At 42.0% G+C, this 9,303-nt stretch overlaps 1 non-coding gene across 1 annotated transcript; it reads right to left on the bottom strand.

Moving 5' to 3' along the window:
• Positions 1-1,027: 1,027 nt before the first annotated feature.
• LOC123461956 lies at positions 1,028-1,158 on the bottom strand. The gene has a single exon (XR_006638000.1). It is a non-coding gene; the product is annotated as a small nucleolar RNA SNORA33 (small nucleolar RNA).
• Between the last annotated feature and the right edge of the window lie 8,145 nt (positions 1,159-9,303).

Genomic DNA, 9,303 nt, shown 5'->3' with positions numbered 1-9,303 from the left:
CTTGCAAATAAATAAAAAATATTTTTAATCTTTTCCCTTTTTTAAGATTTATTTTTATTTATTTATTAGAGACCGGGAAAGGGAGAAAGAGAGAGACAGAAGGAGAATGGGCAGGCCAGGGTCTCCAGCCACTGCAGATGAACTCCAGATGCTTGCATCACCATGGGCATCTGGCTTACATGGGAACTGAAGAATCAAACCTGAGTCCTTAGGCTTCAAAGGCATGTGCCTTAACTGCTAAGCAATCTCTCCAGCCCAATAAAAATATTTTTTAAAAGCCTGGAAGGTAAGCTGATGAGATGGCTCAGTGGTGAAGCATTTGCCTGCAAAGCCCAAGGACCTGAGTTCAGTTCCCCAGTACCCATGTAAAGCTAAGAAGCAAGATGCACAAGGTGGTGCATGTGCCTGGAGTTTGTTTGCAGAGGCTAGAGGTCCTGGTGTGCCCATTCTCTCTCTCTGCCTCTCACTCTCTCTTAAATAAATAAAAGTCAATATAAACATGCCTGGATGGTGGGAAGTTGGTGCTTATTATATTATTTTCTCTACATTATAAAAGCCTTGTAATGAAGAAATAATAGAAAACAGTACTAGTGCCAGGCATGGTAGCATACACCTGTAATCCCATCACTCAGGAGGCTGGGGCCAGAGGATCATGAATTTGAACATAGCCTGGGTTATATACAGCCTGACTTATATAGTAAGGAAAAAACAAACAAGCAAACAAATGAATGGGCAGACAGATAATGGTGGGTATGGAGAAGGGAATGAGTTAGATGAGAGGAGAAGGATGTCCAAGTTCTGAAGACAATTAAAAATTCAGATCACCCAGCAGGAAGGCCTGACTTAGAACATAACTGGAAATACTATTCTGACATGTATTTTAGAGAAAAGTGAAGTAATACAAAATTACATACATAGCAATGATTTTAATTTTTTTCTTATTTTTTCATACAATTTGTTAACTTTTTCAAGTTTAATTAATCTTAGAATAAGTCACAGTAAAATTTTGGATAGGTCTTATGAAGATGCTTGTAGCCATTTTGAGGGACCTTAATGACCTCATTTGTCCTTATAGCTCATAAAATAGCATCACTATTGCCAGCTGTTTACAAATTTCTGCAGAAACACACCCAGATAAGCAGATAAACTGGCTAGCTTACATATCAATAATCTGTAATTGATATATATTTTTAAAACTTAGAAAATATTTGTAACACAAAATATTTTTTTGAGGTATGGTCTCACTCTAGCCCTGATTGACCTGGAACTTACTCTGTAGTCCCAAGCTGGCCTGGAAATCATTACAATCTTTCTACCCCTGCCTCCTGAGTGCTGGGATTAAAGGTGTGTACCACCATGCCCAATAACAGAAAATACAACATTTCAACTTTTTTTTTTTTTTTTTGAGGTAGGGTCTCACTCTAGCCCAGGCTGACCTGGAATTCACTATGGAGTCTCAGGGTGGCCTCGAACTCACGGCGATACTCCTACCTCTGCCTCCCAAGTGCTGGGATTAAAGGCATGCGCCACCACGCCCGGCTTCAACTATTTTTAAAAATGGTTCAGTTGTATTAAGTTCACTCACGTTATAGCATAGCCATCACCTTTCTTCAGAAAATTTTTCCATTTTTGCAAAACTGAAAATTTATACTTATAAGACATATCCTTTCCTCTTATCCTTCTTGCAGAGCCTTGAACCTCTCATTCTACTTTCTGCTTCTGTGAATTTACTCTAGGTACCCCATATCAATGAAACCACGGGGTATTTGTTTATTTGTGTTTTTTTTTTTGTTGGTGTTGCTGGCTCATTGTACATAACATAATGTCCTCAAGACTCAATTATGATGTAACATGTGTCAGAATTTCCTTCTTTTTAAAGACTGGCTATTTTAAGAGTGGATATTTTGTTCATCCATCTATCCATTGATGGACATTTGGGTTGTTTCCATCTCTAGACTATTCTGAATAGTGTGCCTATGAAAATGGTGTGCACATATTTGTGCAAAACCCTGCTTTCAAGTCTTCTAGGGGTCTGTCCAGGAGTGGGTTTGCTGAATCATCCAATAATTCTATTTTAACTTTGTTGAGGGAGATAATGATTCCTATCGAGTTATGATTGCAGAATACAGTAACTGTGAAATAATGTGTTTCACTAGAATGCTTGTATGGGTTTCCTCACCGTCACTTTCCAGCAGCCTGTAGAGTTTGAAAATCAAAATTTTAGCAAAATCTTGTTACTATGGATACGTGGGGAACAGGATCTGTAAAGGCATTTTTATAGTAGAAACAACCTCTGGGGATAATCATATAATAATCATATCAATTTATTATTGAAAAACAACCCAACAGGAATGAAAAGAAGTTGAAATTGTTCCCAGTCCTCAAGGTGGTTGTTAACAATGTGGTGCACTTTCTCTTTGAAACTTTCTTTATATAAATTTTGTTTATTTATATATTTTCACATGTGTTTGCACATGTGCATGCACATTCGGGGCCTCTTGCTGTTGCAAATGAACACCAGACAATTGCACCACATTTGCCTCTGGCTTACATGGGTGGCTAGGGAATGGAACTCAAACAGGCAGGCTTTGCAAGCAGTCACTGTTAACTGCTGAGCCATCTCCCCAGTCCCTCTCTGAGGTGTTCCATGCACACATGCTAATGCATATTATCTTCCTCCAAAATGTTTGAGGCCAAAGTGTTTCAGAATTTGAGTCTTCATTTATTGGAGTTTTTGAAATATTATACACTAATCTTTGAATAATATCAGATGAGCATTCTTTTATGATGATTTTACTTTGATGAGAGAGAGAGAGAAAGAGGGAGAAAGAATTGGTGTGCCAGGGCCTCCGGCTATCACAATGGAACTCCAGACAGGTACACCATCTCCTGTGCATGAGTGACCTTGCACCCTGTATCACCGTGTGCATCTAGCTGATGTGAGATCCGGAGAGTTGGACATGGGTCCTTGGGCTTTGCACGCAAATGCTTTAATCACTAAGCCATCTCTCCAGCCCTAGTTGGGCATTGTTAATCCTAAAATCCAAAATGCAATGAGCTCAAAAATGTAGATTAACTTTATGTTTGAATTTTACAGCTATCCTTTAAATTTTTCTTTCTTTTTTTTTTTTTTTGAACTTTTACTTATTTGAGAGAGAAAGAAGCAGAGAGAGGGAAAGTGGGAGAGAGACAGAGGAAGGGGGAGAGAAAGCGAGAGAGAAAACAGGTGTACCAGGGAGTCCAACCTCTACCAACGAACTCCAGATGCAAGTGCCACCTTGTGCATCTGGCTTACGTGGGTCCTGGGGAATCAGAACTGTGTCCTTTGGCTTTGTAGGCAAGCACCTTAACTGCTAGGCCATCTCTCCTGCTCTATAGCCGTGCTTACCTCTAATAGTGAATGGACTTGCTTTTTAAAAAGGAACACACAGGAAAAGCTCCCTCCTTCCTCCCTCCCTTCCTTCCTGCCCGCCCTTCCCGCCCGCCCTCCCTCCCTCCCTCCCTCCCTCCCTCCTTCCTTCCTTCCTTCCTTCCTTCCTTCCTTCCTTCCTTCCTTCCTTAGAGAATGGACATGTCAGGATCTCTAGCCACTGCAAACAAACTTCAGGCACATGCACCACTTGGTGAATCTGTTACATGGGTTCTGGAGAATCAAACCTGTGTCCTTAGGCTTTGCAGGCAAGTATCTTAATCTCTAAACCATCTTTCCAGCCCCCTATGAATGGACCTTTTAAAAATATTGTTATTAAATGTTTCTTTATGGTATCAATTTTGATGTTTTCAAGCTAATTTATATTCCCCATTCCTGCCCAGAGATCTCGGCCCACCCATAGCCTCTATCGACGGAGTATCTCTACATCTTCCCTTCTTCCCACTGGCTGATTGGCTGCCTGGCACATGGGCAACAGCAGTTGGTAAGAGATCCTGGAATGAAAACCTCTCTTCAGACAGGATCAAGTTAGATCAATCATGATCTTATTGCTAAATTTCAAATTGGAAATATGCATAAATTCAAACAGCTCACAGCAGGTTCACAGCTTGAAGACACATGGACAAAAGACCAAAGGCAAAGAAGGTATTTTGAAAAGTCACAAATAGATCAGTTGACATGGCACATTTGGAAGTGTGAGGAAAATAAGCTAAATGGCTGGATGCAATTTTTTTTTTTTTTTTTTTTTTTTTTGGTGTTTTGAGGTAGGGTCTCACTCTGGCCCAGGCTGACCTGGAATTCACTCTGTAGTCTCGGGATGGCCTTAAACTCATGGCGATCCTCCTACCTCTTCCTCCCAAATGCTGGGATTAAAGGTGTGTGCCACCACGTCTGGCTTTTAATTTTTTAATCTATACCTTTCTTTTACCTTTAAGAATACAAGGAGAGTTAATGAAGACAGCTTATATAATTCTGGGCTGATAAAGCTTGATTTTTCTTAGCTTTCTGAAGCTTTAATGATTGAAAGACTCACAAAATAAAAATGACAATTAGCAGTGAGATATCATTTGACATCTTAGAAGATAGAACTTTCACAGGATTTTAAGTTTTTAGTCTTTTCTCATAGAAAGGAAGGGGCTTGCTGAGCAATGAATGGTACAGAGGGCAGAGGGTGGATTCAATTTTCAGTCATGTCAACTTTCTCCTTCTTCCCGTGCCCTCTCTGCAGATAATTAAGGGCTACGTGGCATGTATAAATAGCTTCGCCTGAGAACATCCTCATATCTTTGCCCCTCTCATCACCAAGCAGCGCCCATAACTGATGTTGCAATTATAGTACTGATTTAGCTCTGAGAGACACACTTCAAGTGATCCGCTGAGGAGGACGGTATTTATATCAGTACTGACTGATGAAGACTTTGTCAACTGTACCTTTGGCAGATCATTTGATGGCCCCTGGGTTAATCTACTTCTCATTATAGCTGATGACCCATGATGATGTGTTTTCTGAAGCACTCAGCTTACTCAGTGAGCCACAGTGTGGAACAGCCCTATGTAAATACTGATCGTGAAGGAAATGCCCAATGCAAAGTGCGAGGGTCAGCAGAAAGGCTGAACAAATCAAGACATTTAGAGCTTTCATGAGGCATCTGGTCCAATGGGAATTCCGACCTCTGTATTGCCAAGTTTCAGTCTCTTCTGAAATTAGAAAAAGGAAATGAAAATAGACTTCATGTGTTCCTATAGAAAGGCTGAGCACTATGAAGGCTTTTTTTTTTTTTCTTTTCTTCATTTGATACTTCAACCCTTCTCACACTGAGTAATACAGAATCAGAGATTCTAGGATTACTTTATATTATTTCATTAGAGTTAAAAGTCAGTGACTGACTATATATAAAATATACAAGCATGTAAATGATATAATTAGGGTGTGTATAATATATAATCAGATAATTTATATTACAATAAAACAATAATTATAGTTTCTAAGGTCTAATTATAACTTGTATTTACAGGTATGTGTACATATACAACTAGACCCCTTCAGAAAGAACATTCTGCAGGGGCTTATATGAAGCTCTGGGGTCAAGGCAGCTTGAGTAAGCAGCAAACAGTAGTTGTTGATGGCAAATCCCTAAGCGTGGTGAGATGTGCTCCCTCTCCAAATACTTTTACCCTTAGTTGCAAGATGGTGGATGATCCCATATGTTTGCTGGCACAAGGCTTCATTCACCCTTGGGTGCTTTCTCAGTATGGAATACCAGTTGTCACAGTCCCCTTCGTGCTGCTGGGATGAACTTCCAAACCAGGCTCAGTTATGGAGGAAGGGATTTATTGAAGCTTACAAATAGAGGGGACATTCCCTACAGGCAGAAGAAGCTGGCCCCCTTGCACAGGTCCACGCAGAGAGAAAAAAAAAAAAAAGCCACCACCATGACAAGCAAGCGCCCCCCAGGAGCAGAGAATGGCAGAACTCAAGCGCTTTGCAGTTTACATATCTTCAGACTGGAATTCTGGGTCCTCCCTCACCCCTTAGGGCTAGACCCTAGGATCCACCCACGGTGACACCTCCTCCAGCCAGGCGGCTGGAGATCTAAATTATGCACTTTAATAAAACCCCTGAATCTATTGGGGAGAGGGGGGGGTCATCCATTCAAACCACCACACTGGTCATTTTCATCCTCCGGGAAGAGATTTGCAAACATATCTGCCTGCCCATCCCGATGCCGTTTCCCGATGCACTGTCTCCTCGTGCCCAGCTTTCTTCCCTCTAAGCCTTTCCAACCTCAGAATCTGTCCACTGACCCACACGCAGGAGTTCCCATGCTGCCATGACACAATCGTGGCTTGGTGGGGACTGAGTCCCTCGGATGCACTGCCGGTACTCCTCTGCCTCTCCTTCCCCCCAGCTCCCCCACCTCGTGAGAAAACTTCTTTCTGCCTGTGTTCAGCTAATCAGATCGGTCCTGCTAGAGCTGGACATGAGGAATACCAGAGTCTCTGGCCCTCAGGAAGAGGAGTCGCATGAAAATAAAACCGCTGGTCTGGTCTCAGAGGAAACCAGCGGCCAGTCCCGCGCTTGGGAGATCATAGCGCTGTTTTGTTTCTTTCTTTCCTCTAACCACAGGCCATCTGCCCTGTTGAAACTGGGTCAAGGTCTTCCTTGTCTTCTTCTGTAGCTATCTGGTCCCCTGCCTCCCTTGTGAATGATGGCTCTCAGACAAGGACCATCTCTAGTTTCACCTCAGAAATGTCAGATGTAAACTTTGGGAGGATTAAAAAGTCAAACCAGAAATCAGTATGGGATTTAGGACTAGTATTCAGAATATATAGAACTTTCAAAACCCCAAAGTGAATATACACACACACACTATACAGAGAGCGAGAGAGCAAGAGCGAGAGCAAGAGAGAGAGAGAGAGAGAGAGAGAGAGAGAGAGAGAGCACCCAACTTAAAAATAGGCAAACAAGCTGGGTGTGGTGGCACACGCCCTTTAATCCCAGCACTCAGGAGGCAGAGGTAGGAGGATCGCCATGAGTTCAAGGCCACCCTGAGACTACATAGTGAATTCCAGGTCAGCCTGAGCTAAAGGGAGACCCTATCACACAAAACAAAACAAACAAACAAAAAATAGGCAAAGGGGGGGGGGGTAGGACGATCGCTGTGAGTTTAAGGTCAGCCTGGGCTAGAGTGAGACCCTACCTAGGAAAGCCAATAGAATAAATAAATAAATAAAAAAAAATAAAAATAGGCAAACAACATGAAAAGAAATTTAAAAACTACAAAATTATTCAATAGACACAAGAAAAGGAACAAGGGTGAATTCGTGACTCACTCAGGCTGTTGCAGTTTTCACTCTCCTTGCTGACACACAAACACTGTCTTGAGAGCTTACGTTTCTCCCTTCTGCATGCTCTTGCATACTCTGGACAGCATTTTCTTTCTTTTTCTTTTTTTAAAAATATTTTCTTTTTTCATTTATTTATTACAGAAAGAGAGAGAAACAGAGAAAGATAGAGAGAATGGGTATGCCAGGGCCTGTAGCCACTGCATATGAACTTCAGATGCGCATGCCACCATGTGCATCTGGCTTATGTGGGATCTGGGGAATAGAACCTGGGTCCTTAGGCTTTGCAGGCAAGCGCCTTAACCATTACGCCATCCCTCCAGTCCTCAAGACAGCACTTTCTAAAGATCTACACTCCTTGAGAATTTTGGTGTGAGGTACTCATGAAGCATGTGTTGTCCAAGTTGTGACTGACCATTTCTAGAAAGGTCTAGCAACAGCTAAATGCTGCTGTTCTGAATTGGATATCTTAGTTTTCAGTTTCTAAGCCTGTTACAAAAAATAACCTTGCCTTTCCCTTTTGGATTCGGACTATTCTTGAAGCTCTAGAGGAAGGTCCTACCTGTCCCTCCAGGGACATTTAAGAAGCATTTGTGACCTTAGGATGTCTGCACTCTGGCATGTTGAAGCTCTGGCAAGCAAAAGGCAAATGCTATGTTCTGGCCCTGGCTTTCCTTCCCTGCATCCCGAGGGAGCGCATTGCCGCTCTTCTGCACAGTAGGGCTGTGGAGATGATTGACCATGTTCTGGAGAGCTCACTGTCTAGTTGAAGAGTGAAAAGCCAAGAAGAAGAACAGGCATGGGACAGGAACGTGGGGATCGGGAGTAGATAGAAGACCTGGGCAAGGAAGTTCAGAGCAGTTTTAAGGAGTTGGAAAGGAGTCAGTTCAGAGTAAGGGAGATGGTAGCTCTCAGCCTGGTGCAGCTAGAATCATCTGGGTTTTCTGGGATCATGCATGCCAAGGGAGTGCTCTACCATCGAACTATATCCCCAGTCAGTTGCTGTATTTTAAAACTTGCAATTGCTTGCTTCTCAATCCAGACTTTATCATTTACTTGATTTGAGTTGGGAATCAAGGGTCTTTAAAACCTTCCCAAGAGGTTATAATTCTAAGTGGGGCTCAGCAATGCTGAAAACTATTGCTGAATCACATTGGCAGACTCAGGTCTGTTCCGATCACTCCAGCTGCATAGGATTTTCATGCTCACTTACTTTCATATTCATCCATCTGTTTGTTCACAGTGTTTTTGAGCACTCGCTGTGCCTCAGATCCCTCCGTGAAATTCCAGAGTGTAACACTGAGATTCCAGAGCAGAAACGCTGTTTCACTACCCAGTGAAAAAGCCATCTTAGCGAATGCTTGCTTTTTCATTTTGGTATTCATCTGCTAGATTTAGAGAATTTAGATATTTCAACTATGTATCATGGGCCCTCTTGCTTACTATGTATCACCGAAACTTTGTAATGCTATATGCGGTAAGCCTTGTGAAATTCTGACACTATAAAGATGAGGAAAGTGAGGTACAGAGAGCTAGAGTAATTGCTGTGGTCGCTGAGCTAGTGTCTGGCAGAGTCAAGAGGCTCTAGAGTGGTGTCCTTAGCCACAAAGAACTCCCCATTCTCTGTCACACCTGCCTCCAGGCTGGGCTCAAGCCAGTACTTCATATGTCTTGAACACGGAGTGATACCTCCAAACACAGTTGAGCCGTATATCTTTAATGATGGAGGGTATTCTGTCCCAAATGAATGTGTCGCTTGTGGTCCTCATGGGCACATCTTAAAGGTGAGGATGAGAAATGCAGCCCATGAGTGTGAGAAAGGACAAAATAATGACTGAAAAAAACCTGGTATTTTTTAATGTAGCCTCCTCTGAAGAAATGGCAGCTTTAAACTTAACGTCATCAAGTGTGTCCTATGGTTTTCTTTATGAGTTGGCCATTTGATATATAATTTCAAAAAATATTGGCTATCCTAAGATATCATATGATACTCTTTTAAAAATACTTTGATTTTCACTGTTTTGGTG

Source organism: Jaculus jaculus, chromosome 6, assembly GCF_020740685.1.
Source record: "Jaculus jaculus isolate mJacJac1 chromosome 6, mJacJac1.mat.Y.cur, whole genome shotgun sequence".
Lineage (NCBI taxonomy): Eukaryota > Metazoa > Chordata > Mammalia > Rodentia > Dipodidae > Jaculus > Jaculus jaculus.
The sequence above is the reverse complement of the archived record's forward strand: the minus strand, read 5'-3'. Positions and strand labels throughout refer to the sequence as shown.